At 42.9% G+C, this 27,968-nt stretch overlaps 1 long non-coding RNA gene across 1 annotated transcript in view; it reads left to right on the top strand.

Moving 5' to 3' along the window:
* Positions 1-27,968, top strand: part of LOC127489896 (uncharacterized) — a 126,312-nt gene that overhangs the window by 21,972 nt on the left and 76,372 nt on the right. The window contains exons 2-3 of the long non-coding RNA XR_011390594.1: positions 11,953-12,039; positions 13,293-13,498. This is a non-coding gene — a long non-coding RNA (uncharacterized lncRNA). The remainder of the gene's footprint in view (positions 1-11,952; positions 12,040-13,292; positions 13,499-27,968) is intronic.

Here is a 27,968-nt window from a genome sequence, read left to right as displayed (position 1 = left end):
TCCTGCTACTGTACCAAACTCTTCTATGAGTTCCAATAGTCTCTTAGTGGAGTCTTTTGGATCCCCTATATGTAGAATCATGTCATCTGCAAATAGGGATAGTTTGACTTCCTCCTTCCCAATTTGTATCCCTTTGATTTCTTTTTCTTGCCTAATGGCTCTTGCTAAAACTTCCAGTACTATATTGAATAGCAATAGTGAGAGTGGGCATCTCTGTCTGGTACTGGATCTCAGTGGGAATACTTCCAACTTTTCCCCATTCAATAAAATGCTGGCAGTGGATTTGTCATAAATTGTGTTGATTGTGTTAAGGAATGTTCCTTCTATACCCAATTTGCTTAGAGTTTTCAAAATGAAAGAGTGTTGTATTTTATCAAATGCTTTCTCTGCATCTATTGAGATAATCATATGGTTTTTCTTCAGGAGTTTGTTAATGTGGTATATTAATTGATTGGTTTGTGAATGTTGAACCATCCCTGAATACCAGGGGTGAATTCCACTTGGACTGGGTGGATGATCTTTCTGATGTGTTGTAGGATTTGATTGGCTAAAGTTTTGTTGAGGATTTTTGCTTCTGTGTTCATCAGGGAAACTGGTCTGTAATTCTCTTTTTTTGTTGCATCTTTTTCAGGTTTAGGAATTAAGGTGATGCTGGCTTCATAGAATTTGGGTGGATGCCCTCCCTTTCAATTGTTTTGAATAACTTGAGAGGAGTAGGAGTTAGTTCTTTAGATATCTGGTAGAATTCAGCAATGAAGCCATTTCGTCCTGGGCTTTTCTTTGTGGGGAGGGCCTTTATTACTGATTCAATTTCTGTCTGGTTATGGGTCTGTTTAGGTTTTCTGTATCTCCATGGCTCAATTTAGGTAGGTTGTATGTGTCCAGGAATCCATCCATTTCTTCTAGTTTTCCCAGTTTTGTTGGCATATAGCTCTTTGTAGTAATTTCTGATGATACTTTTTATTTCTGTGATGTCTGTTGTTACATTTCCTTTTCTGTATTTACTTGTATTGATTTGGATCTTCTCCATTTTTTGGGGGGTTAGTTGGGCCAATGGTGTGTCAGTTTTGTTTATTTTTTTGAAAAATAAGCTCTTTATTTTGCTGATCCTTTATATTGTTTTTATGGATTCAATTTTGTTGATTTCTTTTCTAATTTTTATTATTTCTTTTCTCCTGCTAGTTTTGGGTTTGGTTTGCTGTTCTTTTTCTAAATCCTTGAGATGCATTGATAACTCATTTATTTGGTATCTTTCCAATTTCTTGATGTAGGCACCAGTTGCTATAAACTTTCCTCTTAACACTGCTTTTGCTGTATGTTGTGTTTTTGTCTTCATTTGTTTCTAGAATTTTTTTGATTTCTCTTTTGATTTCTTCTGTGACCCACTGTTCATTCGGGAGCATGTTGTTCAGTCTCCATATGTTTGCATATGTTCTAGAGATTCCTAAATTGCTTATTTACACCTTCACTCCATTGTGGTCTGAGATGATGCATGGATGATTTTGATTTTTTTGAATTTTCTGAGACTTGCTTTGTGGATTAGTATGTGGTGAATCCTAGAGAAAATTCCATGCATTGGTGAGAGGAATGTGTATTCTTCCATTGTAGGATGAAAAATTCTGTAGATATCTATTCGGTCCATTTGGTCTATAGTACTGATTAAATCTACTGTTTCCTTGCTGATTTTCTGTCTGATTGCTGTGTCCATTGCTGAAAGTGGTGTATTGAAGTCTCTATTATTGTTGTATTGTAGTCTGTCTCCTTTTAGATACTTTAACATTTCCTTTAAATAGCCCAGGGCCCTTTAATTAGGTACATATAAATTTATTTTTTAAAGAATTATTTATTTATTTGAAAGTCATAATTACACAGAGAGAGAAAGAGAGGAAGAGAGAGAGAGAGAAAGGTCTTCCATCCGCTGTTTCACTCCCCAGATGGCTGCAATGGCTGGAGATGTGCCCATCTGAAGCCAGGAGCCAGGAGCTTCTTCTGGGTCTCCCACACGGGTGCAGGGGCCCAAGGACTTGGGCCATCATCTACTGCTTTCCCAGACCATAGCTGAGAGCTGGATCAGGAGTGGAGCAGCCAAGACTTGAACCAGCGCCCATATGGGATGCCAGTACTGCAAGCGGTAGCTTTATCTGCTACACCACAGTGCCAGCCCCAGTGCATATACACTTCTACTAGTTACATCTTCCTGTTGAATTTATCCCTTAATCACTACATAGTGCCCTTCTTTGTCTAACAGTTTTTGTGTTAAAGTCTATTTTGTCTGGTATTAGGATGGCTATACCAGCTCTTCTTTGGTTTCTGTTGGCATGGAATATCTTTTTCCATCCTTTCACTTTCTGTCTACATGCATCTTTGTTGGTTAGATGTGTTTCTTGGAAGCAGTAAATAGATGCATTGTTTTTAATCCATTCAGCCAGTCTGTGGTTTTGAACTGAAGAGTTGAGGCCATTTACATTCAAGGTGACCATTGATAAGTAATGACTTTGCCCTGCCATTTTCCCAAAAACATTACCATTTTTTACTTTGAATTTCCTTTGAACTTTTACTGAGAGGTTTTCTTCCTTTACCTTCTTTTTTAGTGATGACCATGCTTCTATGTTTTTGTGTGCAGCACATCCTTAAGCATATTTTGTAGGGCTGCATGTGTGGTTAGAAATTCTTTCCATTTCTGTTTGTTATGAAAGATCTTTATTTCACTTTTGTTAATGAATGAGAGCTTTGCAGGGTATAGTATTTTGGGTTAACAGTTTTTTCTCTTATGAGTTTGAATATAGCTCCCCATTCTCTTGTAGCCTACATGGTTTCTGATGAGAAGTCAGCTGTGAGTCTAATTGGAGATCCTCTGAAAATAATCTGGCATTTCTCTCATGCACATTTTAAAACCTTTTCTTTATGTTTTTCTGTGGTGAGTTTGATTACAGTGTGTCATGATGAAAATATTTTCTGGTCATGTCTATTAGGAGTTCTATGTGCTTCCTGTACTTGGATATCCCTTTCTTTCTCCAAATTAGGGAACTTTTCTGTTATTATTTCACTAAAAATGTCTTTTAATACTTTCTCTTTCCACGCCTTCAGGAACTCCTAGAACCCGTATGCTGGGTCATTTGATAGTATCCTGTAGATTCCCAACAGTGTTTTTTAGTTTTCTAATTTCTTCTTGTGTTTTGTTTGTATAATTTCCTGTGCTTTGTCTTTTAAGTCCAAAATTCTTTCTTTTGCTTTACTGATTCTGTTGTTAAGGCTTTCCCCTGCATTTTTATTTGTTCTATTGAATTTTTCATTTCATTTTGATTTCTCTTTAAGATCTCAGTTTCATGGGAGAAAGTTTCATGTCCTGTATGGATTTCAGTAGTTTGTGCATTGACTTCTGATTACTTCTATGTAATCTTATGATCAACTTTTTGAATTCCATTTCTTGCATTTATTCCATCTCATCATTTTCACAGTCTTGTATTGAAGTGTTGTGTTCTTTTTTTTTTTTCTTCCTTATTCTTGTTTCTTGAATTGGTATGTTTGTTTTTCAGCATTTGTGGAGCTACTTATTGGTTTCTTCTTCTTTTTTTTCTTTTGCTTTGGAAGCTTTTATGTTTGTACTATGACTCTTTAGGGAAGTGGAGTATCTGCTTTCAGTGAATATCTAGAGGCTTGTAGTGGGTGTGGCCAGGGAGCTCTGTTCAGTTCTCCAAGGTGAAGGGTGTGTCTAAGGTGACACACCCAGGTTTGCCATGGTAAATCTACTCTCTTTTGTTTTTAATCAGAAGAGAATTTTATTCTGCTCCACTGAGCTCTTCTCCTCAAAGGAGAACAATGCCTGACCGCTAGCCCCAGTGGGTTGCTAGCTCTGCCCCAAGAACCACACAAAGGATCTGTGCAGTCCTCAGTGTAAATTCAGATTCCCAGCTATGTCCCTCACCAGGTAACCAGGAAGTCCTGAGTGTGTGGAGTCTCTCACTGTGACTACCCCAAGTCCCAGCCACACCATGAGTCCTTCCACACAGCTACAATTTTTTTTTTTATAATCCCAGCACAGAAGCCTCCCACAGTCATGAGCTCCCAGCCCCCTGTTAGTTCTCCCCACCAGCGTTGGGATTCCCCACGCAGTTGATTGCTGGGCATGGACACCAGCTGGGGCAGCTCTTATGTATGTCCAAAATGGCACCTGCTCTATCAGCTTGTTATAGGACGTCATTGTAAAGTGATTGGGGAGCTGGAAACATGTCCTTCCTTTTTTTTTCTCTCTCCTCTAGTTTAGCAGGTACACTATTCCCCATGGGGCTCCAAGCTGGGTTCCCTCTAGGCTCTTCCTGCACCTTGAGTGACAGTGGCTTGGGCTGCTGTGGTGTGATCTCACCTCATTGTCCAGTGCTGGTGTGTAGGCTCTCAGCTGAGTTGTGGGCGTCCCTACCCTCCATGTAGGTTCATGGTGTTCCTCTAATTTGTGTAAAGTTTTCTCTGCCGTTTTCTCCCTCACTCTTCCCTGAGACTGCACTGTCTCCACTTTTTTTAAACTATCTTCTCCTGGACTAGAGCAGTAAGCTCCCTCCCTACTCCACCATCTTGGAACTCCAGCAGCTACTATTTTTTAATTAGTTAGAGTTTAGAACTGTTGAAGGTGTATTGTGAATGTAGAATCATGAAGTTCACTCTGAACAGAATAGAAATACATACGTAAGGAGGGAATTCAAGATAGCTACGTTTTAATTAGGAGACCATTCTCGTGTTTACTTAGTCTATGATGCCATCTTCTTAGAGCCCTTATAAAATGATCTTGCACGTTCTTCATCAAATTCATAACAGTAGGAAATTTGGGTTAAGATCTCAAGGACTCTACTGAGCTTCCTTGAGGATGGGAGTCCCAGAATCCCAGCGGCTCCTTTCTAAAAACCTCACAGAATACATCCTTGATTTCTTCTTTCTGGACTTTTTACGTCTTCAATGTGAGTGACAGACTTCAAGGATTATGAAACTTGCTCTTCTGTGTTTCTCTTTTTGGAAATTCTACATATGGTCTAGCATTTCCTGTGTCTTCATGCATCAGTCAGAACTTCCAGTTTAATATCCTATTAAGTATAAAAATGCATCCATTGTACCTTGTCATGATCCACTGGACACAGAATCTTGATAAGCAACAGAGCTGGAGGTAAATGAGGAAGGAAACTATCCCTCGTTGAGTTTAGGCAATTTGTTCAAGTCTCATAGAGCTTGAAAATGGCAGGAACAAAGCAGTCCTGCAGGTATTTATGTTCTAAAATCCAGGCCTGTTTGATACATGGCAAAGTACCCATGCAAAATCTACTCAAGGAAGCACTTCTTTGAACTCTTTCTTAAATTCTTTTGATTACATTCATCACTTTCTTAAAATGTTAAATATTTTTGATTTTTATTAAATGAAGGATAACAGGAAAAAAATTGGACATTCTCTTTCCTCTTCATGTAGCCGCCTCTAGCTGATGAATGAGGTATGGGCAACTTTCATATTCATAGCCTTTGGAGGCCTTTTTCCTCCCTGAGCTCTAACATTAGTGCTTTGACATTGTCCTAAGGGGATGTGTTTATTAACTTGGTTACAAATATTTGAATGCCACCTGTGAAGTCAATTTCTTTTTTTTTAAAAAAAGATTTTATTTATTTGAGAGGTACAAACAGAGAGAGGGGGAGACAGAAAGAAAGGTCTTCCATCTGCTGGCTCACTCGCCAATGGCCACAACAGTTGGAGCTGAGCTGATCCAGAGCCAGGAGCCAGGAGCTTGCTCTGGGTCTCCCATGGGGTGCTGGGACCCAAGAACCTGTGCCATCTTCCACTACTTTCCCAGGCCATTAGCAGAGAGCTGGATTGGGAACGGAGCAGCTGGGACACAAATTGGTGCCCAAATAGGACATCAGTGCTGCAGGCAGAGGACTAGCACCCAACTGATGAAGCCGATTTTAATGGGCCTGTGTTGTAGTGTAGTGAGTTAATCTACTGTTTGCAATGCTGGCATCCCATATCAAAACACTGATTTGGATCCCAGTTGCTCTGCTTCAGATACAGCTCTCTGCTTATGTCCAAATTCTTGAGCCCCCACCACCCATGTGGGAGACCTGGCTGGAATTCTGGACTCTTGGCTTTGGCTTGGCTCAACCCTAGCCATTGTAGTCATTTGAGGAGTGAACCAGAGGATGGGAGATGTCTTTTTCTCTCCCTCTCTTTCCCATTCTTTCTGTCACTCTGTCTTTTAAATAAATAAAATAAGTCTATAAAAAGTCAATTTGTCAGATAAGAGGAAATGATGTTAGCATGTCTTTATGATTTATTACTTCCTATTAGGGAAACTAAAGCATGTCTTCTACTTTCTAACTTTTAATAGAGAAGACAGAAACAAGCAGATGTTTCTATTAAAATTCTTTTTTTGTTGATTGTTTTTTAAAAACTTTTATTTAATAAATATAAATTTCCAAAGCACAATTTTGGTCTATTAAAATTCTTTAAAAGCAAATTTTGTCCACACAAGACACACTCCTAAGACATTTTAGAGTACCAGGGAAAGAGCAAAACTGCTAAAATATTCTACAAAGAAAGAAAAAACACAATAGATACCCCCTGGGTATCTTTTGACTTCTCATCAGCCACACTGGATGCTCGAAGACAATGGAATGATGCCTTCAAAAATTTGAGGGAAAATTATTTTGACACTATAATTCTATACCCAGCCAAACCACCAGTCAAATAGAGAAGGAAAACATATCATACATGTAATAAACTATAGTTTATCATTGAGGGTGAGCTTCAGCAAAATGGAGAACAGCTTCAAAGAGGAAGTCTTGGGGTACGGTGTAGAAGAGCAGAAATGGAAATCTCTGCGTGATGGTTGGGAAGCAGATAAGAAGCAAGCTGTGTGTCTGGGAGCAGAGGTTAGAACACACCTGAGTGGATGTCCCAGGAAGGAAAGATGGGTCCACAGGTGAAGGTATGAGGTATCATCATATGAACTCTGATTTTAGGTTTACTCACTGTTAGACTCAGTCTCTAGGCAAACCCACAGGAGGCTTAATTATGATTATAGAAAGGAACATAAATGTTAACAATTCTAACAATGTAAATATATAAACAGACTTGACAGGATGTTGAATGGAGGTGTGGAGGAAGTTGGGAAGATATGGACAACAATATCTTTATCCAATATAGGAGTATATAAATTTGCTGAAACAAGAAATGGAGTTGGATATTTTGCTTAGCATATACATGTAACAAATAAAAGAACCTAAGCTATATATATATATAGCTTGGAAAGAGAAAGTAGGTGAAGTGGAAGGAGGAACTGTAGGGGAATTAAATATCATTCATAGCAGGGAGTGTATAGTCATTGTTTACAATTGATAAAAAAAGAAATAGAGATAGAACTCTGTTAGAATTATGTACCAGAATATTACAAAATAGATAAATAAAAATATTAAAAATTATTCCTGTGGAGAGAGGGACTGGGGATGGGGAAGAAAGAGGTGGGAGACTCAGACATTTTATTATAAATCCTCATTATGTTATCTGTTTTGTCTGTACTTTTAGTACTTTGTGATATTTGTGAAGGTACTTCAAAAAGTTTGTGGACAAATGGAATTAAAAGATAAATTTATTTTGATGCAAAAAATATTGAGATTCATGCATAGTTTTTCATGGTACACATTTCCATGATCTTTTTGAAGACCCCTAATGTGTGTGTGTGTGTGTATGTATGTATTCCTTTGAGAGTGAGGAAGAGGCACACACATACCCACACATGGAGCTGGGGGGAAGGGCACTGTGTCTGGAGGCAGAGAGAGCTCCCATCAGCTGGTTCTTTCCTCGAATGCCCACAACAGCCAGGATTAGGTTGTGCTGAAGTCGGGAGCTAGAGACTCAATCCAGGTTTCCCTTTCGAGCCTCCCAGGATGTGCATTAGCAGGAAGTTGAAGTCAGGAGCTGGAGCTGGATACTGAACCCAAACCCTCTGATGTGTGATGTAGGCATCCCAGCCAGTGTTTCGACTTCTCGGCTACATATCCGTCCCTATATATTTTGTAAACAATCCTTGTGAAACCATTCAGTCCGCTAGCTAGTCAGACATTTCAGTCTGTCCTGGTGGTGGGGGTGGGGGTGGGCATGGATTGCAATCAAAGAAAACTGGGTCGTCCCCAGGCAGATGCAGATGGGAGGAAGTGTGGTGGTAAGGGTCGGGTCGGGGCAGTCATTGGAAAGACTGTCTCAGCTAGGACTCAGAATGAACTGCATTTTCCAGGGCCATGTTCTATGTATTAAGGGCATGCAAATTAGCTTTTTGCCAATTGAAGCTACCTCAGAAGTTCAAAGAGGCAAAATCCGGAGCAGCAGGTGTAAAAGAAGGGGAGCAAACCAGGGGCTAATTAAAAGATTGCCTGTTGTTATCACAGAGATGAGGAGCAGATACAAGCCACAAATACTTACGAGCTGGTTAACCTAGCCTTAAATGTCACTGAATGTGGGCCGGGCGAGGCAGGGACTAGCTGGGTTAATCTTCTCAATTTGAATTCAGGCGATGGGGTAATAGATACTCGTATGTCTCACTTTACCTATGAACTTTCAATTCTCATGTTCCATTTCCATTTTGCCTTTGTGCTCTACCTACTATTGATTTTTATCAGTTACTCTTGTAACTGACTTTGCTACTGGAGGAAACTTCTAGAATCTTGGAATTTCACATACTTTTCCCGTAAAACTGTGTCAATCAGGGCAGACAGCCACCTCACGTCGGATGACAATACTGCACAGAAGTAGTGGCGCTCTGCTGGCTTCAAAATGAAGCCCTTAGCACTGACTAGAAGGGCAACACCAGGGCATCTGGGGTAGGCAAGCACAGCTACCGCCTCAGAGCCCATAGAAGACCACGGGCTGGAAAGTATTTTTCCTCTGTTCTTTCCTATTCCTTACCAATGGGCATGAGACACATTTCTATTTTTCTAAGAGATTGATTTATTGATCTGAAAGGCAGAGTTACAGAGAAGGAGGACACACACACACACACACAAACACACACACACACATTTTTCCATCCATAGGTTCACTCCCCAAATTGCTGCGGCAGCCAGTGCTGGGCTAGGCGAAAGCCAGGAGTTTCATCCCTGTCTCCCATGTGGTACAGGAGCCCAAGAACTTGGGCCATCTTCCACTGCTTTTCCAAGCACATTAGCAGCGAGCTGGATAATAGGTGGAGCAGCTGGGACTCAAACCAGCGCCCACATGAGATGACAGCATTGCCAATGGCAGCTTAACCTGCTGCACCACAGTACCGCCCCAGGTAAGAAAGATTTCTAAGTCTGCTAGCATAAAGCCAGTTTTGGCCTGATGGTTTTTGTGGGCATTTGTGTTTACTTTTTGGAAAGTGGAAGCAATACTAAGAATTATACAAATTGGGGGCATCTAGTGGTTGTTTAAATCTTTTTTTAAAGAATTCACTTCAAGAGTATAATGGTCAGGGGTATCTAGGATACATGCAGGGCGTGAAGTGCTTTATGGGACATTGGAATTGGGGGGATTTGCAAGTGAGTCCAGAGTTTCTGAATTCCTTGAGGCCATTCAGAGACTCCTTGAGAGAATATGTGGTTCCTGTAAACATGCATCTGTTCTGTCGTTTGCAGGCGTGGTTGCAATGCTACCTTGGGAAAAGGAATTCTGGGGTCCAGAAGGGCTAAAGAAGGCGCCAATGGATTCACTTATCCAGGCTAATCAACAGGAAATATGTCCTATGTCTGTTTAGTAAAAGTTATATTCTTCCAGTCCACCAGTTCCTGGTGCCCAGAAAACTGTCAGATCCTTGAAGGACATATGCGAGACTAAGGACCTGTAGCTGTGTAGCTGGTGGAGTGGACTCCGGACAGACGGTCCTGGTGGTCAGCATCCTGGGGGCACTCTTTGGATTCCTCATTTAAGGGCCTTGGAAACCACTTCATTACATGTCACCATTTTCCTAAACACTGGAGAGTTTTCTTTGATTCTGTGTGTGTGTGTGGGGGGGGGGGGGATGATGGTTGAAGATGGGCCAGGAGCCACCACTGATCATCGCTGCATCCAGGCTTTATAGGGACTCTTCCTTCATTTCCTCTCACTTCTCTTTTATTAAATTCTGGGTAGCTCATCCACAGATCCTTCTGTGTCCTTCTGCAGACTTGGCATTAAGAAAGACGGAGGTTTTTGAGCTCTCCAGCGGCAAAGACCTGGGGCTGTCACCAGGGAGGCTGCACCTGGACTGGACTCATTTGGACTGATGGCACTGGGTCCTGCACTATTGGTGCAGCCCTAAAAATAGCTCTCAATTAACATTGCATTTCAAGAATTGGAAAATTTCCCAGAAATCCATTCTTTTTTCCTTTTCTATTTCATTACATTTTGCAGTAATAATACACAAGCCTGCAGAAAACATGACGGGTAATGAAAAAATGTAATTAATATAAGCAGTGTAAAGCATGGGTTTTTTTCTCTGTTGTCCTTGCAGAAAATTGCTGCTTTAAACCAAGCAGGATATGAAAATGCATCCCCCCCCACTCCCCAATCTGCTGTGGTTTGTAAATATCTTATGCAAAACAGTTAAGTCAACTGTTAGATTTTTTTTAAACATTAAGTCCCATATTCTTGTAAAATTCTTTTTCCTCTGCAGGACAAATCGAATGATTTGAGTAAGGATTTTTGGAGCGGGAAGGAATGGCGTGATAGTGAGGGTTTGAACTGTAACCCTCAAAGCAGGATGGGCCTCCTGTTTGGACAGCAGCTCTGTCCGCAGGCTTCCTGTGGTTGGCATTAGGTGTGTCACCCCTTAGTACACTTAGTTTTGATAAGGGAGTGTCCTGGCGACCATTTCTCACCTGCACACCCCATCCTGTTAATTAAAATACAGCCATTAAGAAGCCAAGAGGCGGTGGTATGTTGCCGGCACTTTTGAGGCCGTTGCCATTGTTCAAAGCTCTGCATCTCTAGTCATTATCGAGAGGTGTTTGACTAGGAGGTCAAAACAGAATTTCAAAGCTGAAATTCAAAACACGATTAATTCCCAAAACCGCTCCTGAGGTCAATGCTTGTGGTTTGTTTTCATTTGTTCTTTGCCCTTTTATTTTGTTTTTAATGGCAGCTGACACATATTATAGGGCATTGCTTATTTCTGTCTTGTTCTGGATTCTAAAGGCTTCCCTATGGCCCTGGTGTGTATGTGTGTGTGTGTGTATGTGTGTGTGTGTGTGTTTTCAGCTTTTGCTATGCAACACCCAGCTTCATGCCCCTGCTCCACAGGGCTCCCTGGTGAAGGTGGGCTCCCCAGCTCAAAGGCAGTGTCTCTCTCCTGTGGCACTCTGGGCAGCCATGTGGAGTCCCAGATGTAGGACATGAAATAATCCACGCTCATGCAGTCACACAGTGCCCATCTGGCACCCAGGAACCCTGCGAGATAGAAGCACACAGGCGTGAGCTCGCTTTGTTGTGGCGTTTCATGAACCGGGCTACAGCCCGCCGGAGGGAAAGGACTTTGGGATGATAACAGTCATTTTCCACTCTCTTCCCCTTCTGCCTATTCCACACACACAAACACACACACACAGCCTTAGCCCTTTTAAAACATAAGGGCCAGGCGGAAAATTAAAAAAAGCAAAAAGTGATCCATCCTCAAAAAGGTAACCTTTTTTTTCCAGAAGGCCTGAGTTTCCATTAACAGCCAAAGCCCTCCCCACCAGGTCTCCAGCCCATGCTGCCGGCTGTATGCCCCCACCCTAAGGCTCACAGACTACGGTATGAAATCGACCTGGGCAGCTCTTAGCCAACTCTGCTGTCCATCACCCTGGAAATCAGGAAAAGAGTGGGTGGCGGAAGGGCCTCTTCCTAAGTCACACGAAGACTGCACTGCTCTCTGGTCCTAGAGGCGGAGTCACAGGAGAGGCTAATAAATGACCGTGACACTTTTTCTTTAGTGTCCTGTTAAGCGGTTGTGCCAAAGTTGCAGCAGCAAGAGCCCAGCTGTGGTCAGAGCACACCTGGACCTCGCACTGTGGCTGTGGGTGAGTGCAGAAGGGTGACTCTATCCACCAGCGCTTGCTGCTGGGGCTCTACCCCAAGTTATAACCAAAGAGCCGAGGCAGATGTGGGGCTAAGCCTGCGCACTGGGGTAGGCAGTAATTGTGACCCCAGCGCCCCGTGTAATCCATGGCTCTGTCATCCTGTAACAACACTGATTTCTGAGAGATGCGGTACCCAATGACATGAGCGAGATCCCTAAAGTGCAGGTCACTCTGGAAATTGTGCAGAGGCCCAGCGACAAGGCTGGGCTACAGTGGAAGACTGGCTAAGTTGTGAGCTGATTTGTATTATACTCGCATTAAAATGAGGGACAAAAATATCACCTTAGACATTTCACTTGATGTTGTTCCAAACTGTAATAAAAAACATCAGGCTGCATTACCCTTCCCTAGTATCGCATTCGGCTTTCTCAGCAGTTCCAGCCTCCCAACAACATATTTTCAACGCAGCTAGAGTTTTTGGCTTCGGAGAGGGGAGCGGACACTTTAACACAGGCAGGGCCCATCTGGGGCCCCTGCTCACTAAGGGCACACTGGGGAAATGAGGTGTCTTGGGGGATGTCCCGGTGCAAGATTCGAGGTTCCTGCACCCATGACTGTTCCTCAGAGAGCTGTGCACACCTCTCTGGCATCGCCCCTGCCCTTCCAGCCACTGGAGTCTGCTTGTTTGCGAAGCCAGAGTACCAAGTGCGTGGCACAATGCAATGTTTGTAAATATGATCAACCATTACAATATTACAGCTTTTCATTTGGAAAGCCATTTAGGCAAGAAATGATTACTGACCCATGATATGTAAATGATGGAAATACAGAAATTAGTATTTGGGTCAACTCATGTACTTTTCAACCATGAAATGAAAATCTCAATGCTCACATTCCAATTCATACATGAAAGCATCAGGGTGCTATGCGTTGACTATTGTGTTAATTTATTATTGTCTTAGTTAATGTTCTCAGGGCTGCCACCAAGTTCAATGCCTACTTTGCACAACTGTTGCCAATGAAAGATGGAGATGTATTCCTCTGACCCTGTAGTTTCTTGGCGGCGGGGTGGGGGGGTGGGTGGGGGGGTGGGGGGTATTCCGCTTTAGTTGGGGGGAAAGGAAGTAAGTCTGAAGGGGCAGCTAGGGAATCCCCTCCCTGAACAGTTCAAAACTAGAATCAATCTATCACTTGCCTTTCTTGTGACTTCATAAAAATGTGTTGGACAATTATGCTCTGTGACAAATTGCCAGATGCCATTAGGGACACGAAAGGATGAAGAAGAAAAGACTCATGATGAAAATGGTGCAAGAACTCAAAGGGAGAGAGCATGGAGGAAGGCTTCCTGGAGGAGGAGATATTTAAGCTGGTGCTGAAGGGGGTATCACCACTCTAATGGGTGGAAGGAAGGAGAAACGTCATTCGAGGTGGCAGCAGGAGAAAAGACCTGGGAGCCAAGGTACGTGCTGTGTGAACAGAGCTCGCACCTGACTGAACTGGACGGTGTGAGAGTGTCTTTAGAGGTGTCAGGAGGCGCGTGAACGCAGCTGAGGCGGCCACGGAGCCCACTCGGCTTTCCTCCCCAGAGTGAAGTGGACAAGGGCGACGGGGTGGGGGGGGGGGGGAGGAGAGTAAGCAGAAGCGCAGCAGGATTGGAGCGGGCGGAGGCGGGCGGGGAGGGAGGGAGGAAGGAGGAGCCATCTACAGGTTACGGAAGGAGGCCCTGGAGTGGGGGTGCTTCCCCGCGGGGGTGTTAGAGGGAATGTCACAGGGGTGGGAAGAACAGGGCGGGCTGCGAGATGGAGAAAGGAAGTGGCAGAGTCTAAATTCGACGTGCGGAGGTATAGATTTACTGTCATCTTTTACTTCAGTGGGTGCACAGAGCAAACCGAGTGCATGACGCAGGGACTGAGTGCGGTGGGCAAGGCTGGCGGTGCTGCTCTGTACTCTAGTTGATTGGCTCCTGGGAACCCTGGGCTCCTTGCACTGTGCAGCGAAAGGCCGCCATAAAACACAGCGAACACGCAGTCGGGGAGAAGGTTTATGGTCGGGTGGAGGAAACCCGACAGGCTGCCTCCCCGTGCGCAGAGAACAGCACCCTGTACTGGGAGAACAGGTCCTAGATAGCTTTGTAGAGGTAAGGAAGCGGGAGCAGCGAGTCCCGGTAGGGTGGGGGTGGAGTCGAGGCTTGCGGTTGGGACAGCTGGTCACCTGACTTCCAGTAAGCCAGGCTGGGTTTCTGAAATGGCGCCCGAGAGGCTTAAGAAGGCACCTCAGATAAGATGGCGCTGGTTTCCCTCACAGGAACTTCTCTTTTGAGCTCAGTACAGCCTCAAGGCTGGGTAACGCCAGGTTCTTTGGCCTTGTTCAAGCTTGGTCCTTGGATCCTGGGGATGTCAAAGCCTTAGAGACCATCACTCGGTCAAACCGTTGGCTGGGGGGCCTCTCGTGGTCAGAAGAGCTGAAAGGGCTGTGCCCGCAGGCAGCTGTGAAGGGGTGAGACCAGGAGTTCTCCGCGGAGGCTGCACTGCGTCCTGTAGAGGGCCCTGGAAACTCCTGCAGCATTTTTCAAACGTCACAAAGCTGAGTGGGGCCAGCATGGTAGCTGTCTGTTCACAGGGCAGACCCGCACAGAGGAGGATGGTGCAGCGTCCCACACAACCTTTGCATGTCGGGCCAGGCACACAGTAGGTGAACTATCTGTTTATGACTATCTGAGCCGGAAACTTAACTCCACGTTACATATGTTTTTTAAAGATTTATTTTATTTATTTGAAAGGCAGAATTACCGAGAGAGAGAGAGAGAGAGAGAGAGAGAGAGAGAGAGAGACAGGGAGAGACACAGAGAGAGGGAGAGAGATTTTCCACCTGCTGGTTCACCCCAAAATGGTCGCCATGGCTGGGGCTGGGCCAGGCGGAAGCCAGGAGCCAGGAACTTCTTCCTAGTCTCCCTCGTGGGTGCAGGAGCCCAAGCACCCTGGCTATCCTCTGCTGCTTTCCCAGGCACATCAACAGGGAGCTGGATGGGAAGTGGAGCAATCAAGACTTGAAATGGTGCCCATGTGGGATGCTGGCACTGCAGATGGTGGCTTAACCCGCTATGCCACGACGCCAGTTTACATATTTTTAACAAACACTGAATTTTCAGTAAGTTGACAACTCCCGTGTGAATTAAGGGGAGATCTTATTTTGTTTTAGTCAGAACTTGGTCAGGAACTGGACAGTGAGACAGTCACACCAGCAGCAGTAGCAATGTTGCTCCGATATTTGAGTGGAGTTTGTGGCTGAGATTTCACAGATAGACAGACGTAAGCATTTGATACTTTATCATGCCTTCCAAATGCACACATTTATTTGCTATTTATGTACATTACAAAATAGAGATTGATCTTCCATCGCTGCTTCAATACCCAAATTCCTGTAATGGCTAAGGCTGGGCCAGGCCAAAGCTAGAAGGTGAGAACTCAATCGGGGTCTCCCTGTCTGAGCCATCACCTCCTGTCTCCCACGGTGCACATTGGCAGGAAACTGGATTGAAAGCAGAGTGGGAACTCAAACCCAGGCTTTCCATTATAGGAAGTGTAGTCTCAAGCATCTTAAGTACAGAATGCCCGACCCAAGTGTACAACTTCAAATGTAAGTTAATTATCAAATAATTTCTTTGCATTTCTCCTCTATATTATATTTAGGGCATCATATTGATGTTTTTAAAACATGTGTCTGGGTAATATACTATGTATAAAATCCACTGGTTGCATTTGCTTACCCCTGGTCTAGGTCTACACAGTACTTGTGTCCAGAGATCAGTAAGGCATTCAAGTGCACTGGTAGATAACGATAAGTACTATTTATTATATATAATGTTTGTAGTATGCTAAACATTGTCCCATGTTTTAACTATCTGTATTATCCCAATTGGTCCTCAAACAGTGCAGTTGGAGTGAGTAAGCCATATTCTATCTTTGTTCTTCATTTGATAGGTAAATAGATTGGAGCTCAGAAAATTTCAGTTTCCACAGTGACATATACAGCCACAAAAATCAGAGGGATATTGGATCTCAGGTCCAGTGATTCCAGAGCTTGCCCTTGAATGATAACTGTTTTGAACAGGCGGTGCAATCAAACTAGTCACAACATTCACAGAATGTTTTAGTTTTTTAAAAAGGATTTATTTATTTGAAAGGCAGATTGACAGAGAGAGAGTGAGAGTGAGAGAGTCTTCCATATACTGGTTCATTCCCCAAATATCTGCAACAGCTAAGGCTGGGCCAAAACAAAGCCAGAAGCCAGGGACTCAATCCAGATCTCCAACATGGGTGGCAGGAATCAAATATTGGACTGTCATCTTTGGTCTTCTCAGATGCGTTAGCGGGAAACTGGATCTGAAGTGGATTAGCTGGGACTTGAACCAGCACTCCGATCTGGGATAAGAGCATCCCAAACCATGGCTGAACCCCCTGCACCACAACTGACCCATCCAGAATGCTCTAGTCTTGAGTGGGAATTTGTTTTGAAATTAAAGGTTTGGCATTGGCGCTGTGGTGCAGCAGGTTAATGCCTTGACCTGAAGCTCTGGCATCCCATATGGGCGCTGGATCGAGACCCAGCTGCTCCTCTTCTGATCCAGCTCTCTGCTATGGCCTGGGAAAGCAGTAGAAGATGGCCCAAGTCCTTGGGGCCCTGCACCCTTGTGGGGGACCTGGAGGAAGCTCCTGGGTCTTGGCTTCGGATCAGCGCAGCTCCAGCCGTTTCGGCCAGTTGGGGAGTGAACAAGTGGATGGAAAACCTCTCTCTCTCTCTCTCTCTCCCCCCCCTTCTCTCTGTGTAACTCTTTCAAATAAATACATAAATAAATAATCTTTAAAAAATTAAAGAAATTAAAGACTTACAAGAAAAGAACAAACACTGGAGATGGTCTAGATGCTCCTCAGTGCTACTAGGAGAGGAGCACTGGGTAGTCTGTTCCATACCGAGGCACTGCTCCAGGTGTTGGGGACCCACCGTTAAGTTGAATCCCTGCTCTCATTAATAGTTTACATGCTAATGAAGATCATTTTAAGAATGATGGCGGGGGTAATAGGAGGAGTAGCAGGTACTCAAATAGCATGTGTTCTGTTTGGAGTTATACATGCTGTTATCACCTCTCCTCAAAATAGGGCTGTAAAGTGGGTCTTCCTTCCCCTGTATTGTAAATACGTTGATAACAGCCAACATGTGGGACATACTGTCTGGAGGGGATGGAGCAGCCGGGTGGCCACAGGGGATTTGGTTTCAGATTTGTAGACACTTGAGTGTTAGCTCTCTTTGCTTTTGGCTGAAGCAAACTCCAGGACCACGGTGAAGCAGTTGCCTTATGGATTACTAGTTCATATGTGGTCCCTTAGCCACAGGTGCATAGCAAGGGCAAATGTTGTTGATGTGTGGTCGGGCAGTTCTGAGGGATAGGCATCTCCTTTATGGCTTCAGAGGGCTTGGAGTTTAACTTAAGAAAGAAAACGAAGGTGGGGTGCTGCTTCCTTCCTGCCTTTGGCGCGTCCGTCCGTTCCTCTTTTACTTGCTCTGTTCAAACTGAGGCCGCCGAGAGCACTTTCTGGGTACCATTATCATGATCATGATTTAACTTGCATGAACGGAACAAAATGCAAGGTTCAGAATCCAGTGACTTTATTTAGCTCCTCAGCTTATTGTTTCGTGGGTGCACAAGGGTGGTTTTGCAGAACACCTTTTTTTTCTTCCCCTCTTTTGTCCCCTTCTCGGTCTTAGGGAAATTACTGAAGCTTAAGCATGGAGGGGCACCCCTAGCAGGCCTAATTTTAATTTCCCACATTTTTTGTGATTGAGACTTTGGCAGAAAATAGATTTTTTTACATTAAAAAGGAATACTAAATAATGGGTAAATGGTTTTTCCTTATAAATACATTTATCTAAATAACTTCATTATTGCATAAATTACCTCTTCAAAATTAATTTCTATTTTTTTAAAGAGATGAAACTCATGTTTTCAATGTGTCATTAGGAAAGCTCGGTGATCACATATAATAACAATGGATTAAAAGCTGTGCAGAAAAGAACCCATTTTTAAAAACCCATAACTCAACAGACTCAAAAAATGACAGACTAGCCATTCATGCAAATTAGCTAACTCACATTTATCAGAGAAAATATTTCATAGCATTAACAACACTGTCATTTAAGAAAAATTAAATTGGGCCCAGAAACACACATTTATTTTTACTGCATTCATTATTCACTTGCCTGTTTCTTTCCTCTTTTTCTTTTAGAAAAACAAGTGCAAGTTTTGAATTCTAAGTTCAGTAGAGGAAGCAGCAGATGATTTTCCCATTTTAGTGACCCTGTGGTTAGCAGCAATAAAGCAACAGGAACAAATCTGGCTTGAAATGTGTCCAAACCCACATCTCCCAGTGTGCACAAAAGGCAAAAAAGTAAGATGTGCAGCGGATATTAACATGAGTAATCTTGGAAATCTAAATATTAAACATATGTCAAAGATTATCAAATACACATCCACATGTCTTATAGAGATGTCTTTCATCTGACGAGCTCCCACCCATTTCACTGTGCATGGACTGGCTTTGTGGCCCCGAAGGCCTCATCAAAGCGTGGCATATCCAGCACCTCCAGCGCTGCTCTTCAGATGGGGGCCTGTGAACTAATAACTCCTCAGCCCCCACAGCCTCCTGCAAGGCAGCCTTATTGCTCTCCACCCACACCCGGAAGTGTCCTCGAAATCCAACTTGAGCTAGTCATATGCCCAGTCAGCTGCACACTTGTGCAAATTTCCTGGGGTTTGTGACTTGGATCCCGATGCTGTGGTCACTACAACCGTGATCTGCTCTGTCTGACCACGGCCCTTCTGAGAAGAATGTTCTAGAAAAGACACTGAGAACTAGGACTGTCTGATCTCAGGGCACTGGGGGAAGGTGGGGACTTAGATTCCTCCTGTCCATCAGCAAAATATGCCCACGATACTTGGCGTCTTCTTTCCCCAACCTTCTTCTGGGGAATAATCAAGGTTCTCTCTTGATTGTACTTACACTTCCTCCTAAAAGTGTGCAATATTATGATACGCAACCAGTCATATATTAAAAACAAATGTATGCTGGCCATTGGATAACATTATTGAATAAACCCTCCCACTGCAGTGCGACCTTACTTTTTTGTAGCTGCAGCTTCCTCATCCGTAATTTGTGAAGTTGACTTATCAGTGTTTCAGAAGGAGAGCTTGCACATGAGAAGATGTTGTATGCACTATCATTTACACACATGTGGAGTAGTGAAGACTCAACTCAGAAACAGCTCCTCTGGTGATCACGGAGGTCCTGCAATGCTCATTCATTTCCACATCCATTCATGCTGGGTGAATGTCAGAGCGTCTGTCCTTGGCAGACTCTGTTACGCGCTGTGTGGCTGCGTGCAGGCAGACTGAGTGAGGCAGAGATCAGATGCTGGCCTCTCAGGGAATCTGGCACATACTAAAGGCTGAACACACACATGCTGGTCAAAGGGAACAGTGTGGGGAATGGAAGGACCAGGAGTGAAGGAGGTGTGTGGATGCAGTTCGGTTGAGCTTTCCAGGGAGGCAGTGTGACGGGCAGTGCTCCCTGGTCCTCCTGGACACAGATCACTTGAGGACTGGAGAGGAGCTCCCGGCAGTCTCCACAGTGGGGGCAGTGCTGAAAGCCAGTGTAATGGACAGGGTGCTGCCATCTGGCCCCCCTCGCTCCTGTAGCCCAAGAGGGCCAGGTTGAGTATATCTGTGCTGGCCCCCTCCCTCTGATGCCGTCCCTCGCCTTCCTTTCCATCTCGTACTGTTTGGAAGCAGAACACGTGCTGAAACTTTGATTGTCTGTCACTTACAGGTGTTTTCTCCTGCTGCGTGGCAGAGGAAGCTTCGATTCTTTGGGGAATAGCATAGAATCTCCAGCTCTGTTCTAGAGGGAACTTGCAGGAACTAGAAAAGACAACCTGTAGAATTTGTCACATGATGAGATTGGGAGGAGAGAAGCGATGGCATTTTAGAAAAGAAAATCTGAAATATGTCAGCGCATACTTTGGGAAGTCAGATTTGTTTGCTGAATTTGTCCTTAAACCAAAGCATCTGTTTTGGCTGTTAAAGTAAAACATCTTTGATGATAAAAAAAATAACTGCTCTGTTAATTTGTATCTTTTGACCTAGTGTATTCTAGACTGCGTTTTGAGAAATATTCAAGAAAAATGCATCCTCCAATAATTTCCCTGGCTTTGTCAATGTGTTCCCAAACAATATGACTTGATTCACCCCAAACACACCTGGTTACCCATCCCCTCCTCACCTTTGGAGTAGAAACAACTCTCATCAGTTAAAGAATCTCAAAACCGAACATACTCTTCCCTATGAGCACAAAAGGTTAAAGGCATGGCTTCCTTGCTTTCTCTCTTGAGTCAGGGAGTGTGTATTTGCTCTCAACGTTCTCTCCCTTGTTCCTGCAACTTCTCTTCCGTCCATCTTTATCTATAACCCATATCTCCTAAGCTGAGCAAGCGGGACTGTCAGCCTGACGTGGCCTTCTACCCTGGATAGAGACACAAACAGATCTGGGACGGCGGTTATTGCTCTGAACCCTCTCCCTCCGGACTATAAGGGAACTGTTTTCCGCAAGAAAAACCTAAATGGAAAAATCACATTTGAGCTGCTCTGTAATAGTTTTATTTTCATCCTTTCCCTAGCCACTCTTTCACAAAGGCAATGAAAGCTTTTGTTTTTGGTTCTAAGCTACAAGGAATTGAAGAAAAAAAGAGAGGCACTGCAGAAGATCTAGATTTGAGGTCATTGAGGTAGAGTCTTGTTGTTCAGCTGATTCAGGTGAGACCACCAAAAACTAATGAAAGTTGCTGAATAGGATGGTGCAGCAGCACTCAAACACTTGTGTACTTTCTCACCTCTGTTTCAGATGAAAAAAGAGAATGTCTGAAATGAAACTCTAGTGACATCCATGCCCACATTTTCAGAGAACAGGGTATGTGTAAATGAACGTATTTTTGAAGTATTGATTTGACTCTATCACATCCAACTCTTAGCTCATCAAAGCCTCAGAAGTCTGCTTCTGTTGAGTAACTCTTTAATGAAAATGATTCACTCGTTATTGCATATATGTGTACATATATTTACTGGATTCAGCCAAAATAGTAAACTGTAGCCAATTGGAAAATCAACATGTTCATTGCCACTTAGTTTAGTTAAAAATGTGTCTAATTCTTTAGAGACACCATATGAAGAACATCATGGTAAGCGACAGGCATACAACCTCTTGTTGTGCCCTCACATGGAAGAAGGAGAGCAAGCAAGCTCCCTGGCTTCTCCTAGGGCGCTAATACCATTCATGAGGGCTGTAGCCTCAAGACCTAATTACTTCCCCAAAGTCCTACCTCTGAATACTATCACATTGGTGAGTCAATTTCAACATAGGAATTTTGGGGAGGCACAGATATTCGGTCCATCAAGTTGGGAAAACTGAGGTTTATAGAAGTTTAGGGTAATGCTTATAATCACACATCCAACCCTCAGTCAAGCTAGGACTTGAACTTGAGCCTTTAATTCCAAATCTGAAGCATTTTCTATTTTTCTACAATATCTGTACTTTCACAAATGGGACAAATTTGGGCAGGATATTGTTTTCTACTATTTAATTGTATGTGACCTTTTATTCCAGACTCTTGCAATCTTTATAAATGCTTGATTGATGTATCAGTGTATTGGCTGTCTTTCTCCACAATTTGTACAATTCACAAATTAATGGGCATGTCTCTATATCCTTATCCAAGTGTTACAAACGTTGAACAGGACACAGCCCAGGAGAGAACTCACTAGCATATCACTGGGGACATTTTTTTCTGAGTTAGCATTAACACAGTGATGAACATATTGGTGACCATTTTGTAGCTAGGAGGTACCTGTTCTGTTGCACTACTCACATGCCCCAGGCTACAGAATTTCCCCTGATCCACCAAAGAGAAAATGGTCACCTTTTAGCCAAGTAGTTGATTTTAACTATTCCACAAATCAAGTTCCTCATTTGGAGAAAACACTCAGGGTGCTCCTTTAGATCTTGGAAGGGCCCTGTGAGAGCCCAGACTTCACAGTGCAGCTCAGATGTTGCTTTCTCTGGGAACTTGTCCTGATCCCTCAGGCGGATGCAGTGACACACATTGCTGTGTCCCCGAGTGCTGCTCATTTCTCTGTTCCAGCACTTACTGCATTGCCTGTAGTTATCTGTTCCCTCTTCACCCTCAGTATTTGAACTTCTTCAGGGCAAAGACTGCATTCTGTTCACCTGGAAATCTTCCACAGTATCCTGGAGAATGATTGGTGCATATAAAAGAGTCACAATGAATATTTGCTGACTGAATGAGTGATTGTGTGGTTGAATACACTTATGAGTGGGATATAAAGCTCTCTTGTAAAGTTTTTATTAGATAAAGCACAATAGCAAGAATTCCTGCAATTTCATTAGAACTTTGGCGTGCCCTGTTGAGGATATGCGGGAACAATGGACAGAGTGATCAAGGAAGTCCAACATTTACTCACCCTCTGATAAAGAATCAATCCTCTGTCCCTCCGGAGTAGTTGTAGTTTTAAGATTAATCTTAACTCTGTCTGTAGCCTATAAAACAAAACTAATTGCAGAATTCAAAGCTTTAGAGCATTTTTAGGTGGCTTGATGGGAAAGCATTGGAATAAATACAAACATTTAGATAAAACAACCATTTTAATAGTATTAACTCTGCCAATTAATGATAATGGAAGAGCCGTCCAATTAGCTAAATAGCTAATAGTTTTATCAAGCAGAGGTTGGTAATTTAAAGCAAACAAATTCTTTCTAATTTTATCCACTTGCACACCAAGATATTTAAAGGATAACTGGGGATCCAATAAAGAGTATTGCTCAAAAAGAGCTATATTTAAATCTCTTAATGGCTATAACATAGAGTTACCCCAATTAGTCAGAAAATCCAAGCAGTCAGTAAATTCTTTCAAGCCTCCATAATTTGGGTTAAAAATAAATGAGATACAACAAAGGTTCTGTTTGCAGTCATTAGCATTATTGTTGAGTTATATTTGGAAGATGGAGAGTGCCCTGAGACAGTCAGGGATATAAACTCAACCCATGTAATCCAGCAGCTGTGAGCACCCGCACTCCCAGTCTGCTTCACCTTGGAGCATTTCTGAAGTGGTTTGCATGGAGGTCATGCTCAACATCCCCTCTTGGTGCAGAAGGTCGGAGGAAGTTGGTGTGTACCAGGACCGGGGCTTGCTCTGTCCAGCCTCCACTGAGGATTCAGGCATATACCTGGATGATTCAGGAAATCTTGGGACCAAAATATCATATTTTTCTCAAGAGAATAGACTTTCAAAAGGATCTGTGTCATCTGCATATGTGAACTTCATCAGCAGAGAGCTGGTCAGTTGAGGACAAGTGGCAGACGATAGACTGGAAAGGCTGCTATAGTCTACCTTCTATTTGAGCATTAGACCACCTTACAGCAATGCCACTTACCACACAACAGGGCATTGCTAACCAAGCAGAGTGGTGAGGAGGCCAAGCTTTAAAGGACAAAGAACAGCACAGGGAGCATTATGTCTGCTGGGGTGAGCTGGCAGATGTAATCTTTGGCTATGATAATGACTACCATTTACTGAACCATATACTTATGAGACAAGCACTGGACTAATATCTTTCTATTCATTATGTCATTAAGCTTCCCATCAATAAAGTGGGCTTTATCCCTGCTGAATAGGATAGTTTACTGAGGCTTATAGGTTAAGTAGCTTGCCTATAGCTGTTAGTCTTGGAAGCAAGATTCAGATGTAGAGCTCTCTACCTGCAAGGACCTTTCTCTTGACCTGGATGGTATCCTGCTATCCCCGTTGCACAGGCTGGTGTGTTGTCAGTGCTCAGTGTATGTTGCAGAGGATGATGGTCTCCATGTGTTCCAGGGGTACAGAGTACAAATACCCTGTGGGTAGTCCTGTAAGGTAAATAAAGAAAGAAGGGGCCCAGCTGGGCATTTGCATCAGAGTGCCTAACCAGAGCTCCCAGCTGCTCTGGCAGAGTGCCCAGGCACTGCCCTGGAGCCCAAACGGAATGCTCTTTGAGATGCCTCTGGTTTTCATTTTCTAAACCTTGCTAAACACAACAAGTGGGCCTGGGACTGGCTCCAGAGTCCCAACGCTGTCACAGTGCTTGTGGGGGTGGGGTTGAGGGAAGGAAAGGAATTGGCAATACTATCTTAGCGTCAAGAACTCACTTTTCTCCAAACTATTAAAGAACTTGTCAAATCCATCTATAGAACCAAACCTCAACAAGGACCTTTAGATAAAATGCTGTCAGGGATATGAGCAACATGGAACTTGTGTTCACCAAGAAATAAGAGCAAAGGTGAATTGGAAGACTTCAGTACAGCTCAATTTCAGGGCTGAAAGCAAGATGGACTAAAAGAGCTCTTACTAACCAGATGCCTAAGGAGGTGGGCCAGCCTGGGCAAGGCCTAATCCATTTAGGGAGCAGGCTTGATTCCTGTCCCTTGACATTCTTCATTGTTTGGGTTAGACAACTTCAAACATGGGGTATTTCAAAAAGTTTGTGGAAAATAGAATTAAAAGATAAGTTTATCTTGGTGCAAAAATTCTGAAATTTGTGCATTTTTTTCATTATACATAAATTTCTTGCACCAAAATAAATGTATCTTTTATTTCTTTCCATGAACTGTGTGAAGTATTTTTGTATGTTCCACCCTTAGGCAACTGTGGTGATGGAGAAATATATGACCTTGTGTTTAGGCAGTAATTTTGTCACTTATTAGCGGTGAGAACATGAACTAAGTCATTTACCTACTTTCAAGCATAGATCCTATGGGAAAATGTATCTGGCAGGTCAGAGATACTCAATGAGCAGGTTTTTCTTTCTAGTGCCATGCCTCTTCACTACTTGCAGAACAGTGTAAGTGATGGGAGAGTTCTCTCTTCACCAGAATTGATTCTTGGGTTTGAGAAAGAATGAGAGAGACAACAGAACAGAAAAACAGCTAAGATCTATTTTGGCCTCATAGATTTTTTGCAGCAAATTCTACCCACCTTCAGCAGGGTACTGGGGGAAACACTGGGCCATGAGCCAGTGTCCTTGGGCTTGTTTCTACCTTGGTCATGTCATGTCAGTTTTCTGAGATACAGACTCTAACATGGAGATTGTTGTACAGGAGGTGTGCTGGGGAGGACTCGCGGAAACAGAGTGCACAGAAGGAGAAGATGAACTGTGAGGTCGCTGTAGCCAGGGCCTCAGCACACCCACAGGGAGAGCAAGAGCTGGGGTTGTCCTTCATAGCAGTCTCGCCTTGAGACTTGGGGCTGGGCCCTCGAATCCATGCACTGGATCAGTCACTGCACGTTACGCTGTTGCCCCCTGGGGAAGGGACATAACCGAGGTATGGCTGATTCCTCCCTCAGAGGGCACGTCTTGCAGAGAGACTCAACTGTGAACCAGCAGCAGGCAGCACTTCTCACAGCGGGGAACATGAGTAGGGAGGAGGGCAGGGTATCACAACATCCACTATAAGGACCAGATGGGTAAACCGCTCCCTTCTTTGGTCCGCGCTGTGTTTAAATGAAGCAATACTGTCAACCAGTGTTTATGAACACCTCCTTTGTGCATACTGTTTCCTTTGCATGGAGTGTCCTCTTCTCACTCAGAACTCCTCAGTAAGTTAAGACATAAAAGTTCCGATAGAATACCAGATCCCCTAAGGAGCTGCCTGTAACTATTGGGCATTATTAATACACTGCCTTCCTTATTTGTGTGCCATTAAAACATTTCCTACATACTTTTCCAAGGACTTATAACACTGTATTAAAGATATGGAATCCTACCTCATTTACATTTATAAATTTTTATTTTCTCCCTCAACACAAAATTTTGATGACCAAAGCATTACTTGAAGTTTATGTAGTCTGATATCAGCAGGCATATGATACTTTTTCCTTTGATGACTTCTTGTATAATATTTTTTATCGTTTCACTTTCAATTTTTCTGTACCATTATATTTTAGGTATGTCTCCTGTAAGTGACATGTAATGCAACTTCTTTTTATTAGCTGTCCTAACAATCTTTATATTTTAATGTAACATTTAGGCCATTTACACTTAATGTAATTACTGGTGTGCTTGGACTAAGAATATACCATCTTATTTTGTTCTTAAAAAAAAAAAAAAAAAAAACCTGAGGATGGGCTCTTGACAGAGCAGTTAGGGTGTCACTTGGGATGAGTGTCTCCCATATCAGAGTGCTTGGGTTTGAGTCTCAGCTCCATTCTACACCCCAGCTGCCTGCTAATTAATGTGCACCCTTGGAGGCAGCAGATGATGGCTTAGTTACCTCAGTCCCTGTCACCCATGTGGGAGAGTTCTGGGCTCCTGTCTTCACTCTGCTGCCCTAATTGTTGCAGGTCTTCAGAGTCTGAATCAATGGAGGAGAGATCTGTGTCTGTCTACCTGCCTGTCTATCTTGTGTCTCTGCTTTTCAAATAAGATAAATAAATAATAAAAAATCTAAAAATTATTTATTTTTATTGATATAATTATGCATATTTACAGGGCACATTGTTGTGATATTTCAATACGTGTATAGATTGCATAATGATCAGTTTAGAGAACAAACATTTATCACTTTTTGGTGGTGAGAACATTAAAAATCCTCTATTCTGGATATTTTGAACATACACATTATTGTTAATGGAGTTCTAGGCTCCTGGATGCAGCCCGGCCCAGAACTGGCCTTTGCAGTCATTTTGGGAGTGAACCAGTGGATGAGAGATTTCTTTCTCTCTCTGTCTCTCACTCTCTCTCTTTCAAATGAACATAATTTAAATCTTTTAAAAAAATACAAATTGAATTTATTAAAATAATCTCCAAGAGTTAGCTAAAAGCCTATACAGATTCATTGGCAATTTCTACTAAGCATTTACAGAAAAAATAAGAGCACAAGATTATATCCTTCAGAAAATAGATAAAGATCAAAGGCTTTCTAACTAATTTTCATAGGCCAACATAATCAGGCTATCCAAACCTAATGAGTACAAGAAAAAGTATCCACAGAACTTTAGTCCTAATTAATGCAGGTTGAAAGACCCTTAGCTAAATGTATAGCATATCAAATATGCCATAATTAAGAATAAAATAGGAGCCATATGATTTCTTCTGTTTCTCTTTTGTGGATCTTCTCTTCTGTTGAGTTTAGATACCATCCTTTTTCTTCTAACATAGGACCCCCTTGAGCCATTTTTGTAGGTCTAGCCTGATGGTGATGAATTTCTTCCATTTTTACTCGTCATGAAAAGTCTGTAGTCTTCCTTGATTTCTGAAGGATGGATTTGGTATAGATAGGATTCTTGGTTGGCAACTTTTTCTCTCAGTTCTTTAAATATTTCATCCCATTCTTTCCTGGCCTGTAAGGTTCAACTCAAAAGGCTTATGTGGGAATTCCTTTAAGTGACTTGACTTGCTGTTTTCAGGATTCTTTGTCATGGAATTTTGACAGTTTGCCTTTATTATGCCTTGAAGAGTATCTTTGTTGGCTAAATATATTAGGGATCCTCTGGGTTCCTGGACTTGGATATCTGTGTCTTTCACGAGATTTAGAAAACTTTCAGCAATTGTTTCATTGAATAGGTTTTCTATGCCTTTTCCATCTCTTCTCCTGGAAAACTAAATTATGCAAATATTTGTTTGCTTAGTGGTGTCCCATACATCTTGAAGATTTTCTTAATTCTTTTTTATTGGTTTCCTTATTTTTCCTTCCTTCCCTCCTTCCTTCCTTATCTGATTGGGTTATTTCAGAAGCCCTGTCCTCAAGCTTGAGAAATCTTCTGCCTGCTTAAT

Source organism: Oryctolagus cuniculus, chromosome 7, assembly GCF_964237555.1.
Source record: "Oryctolagus cuniculus chromosome 7, mOryCun1.1, whole genome shotgun sequence".
Classification (NCBI taxonomy): domain Eukaryota; kingdom Metazoa; phylum Chordata; class Mammalia; order Lagomorpha; family Leporidae; genus Oryctolagus; species Oryctolagus cuniculus.
This window is presented reverse-complemented; position numbering and strand designations above follow the sequence as displayed.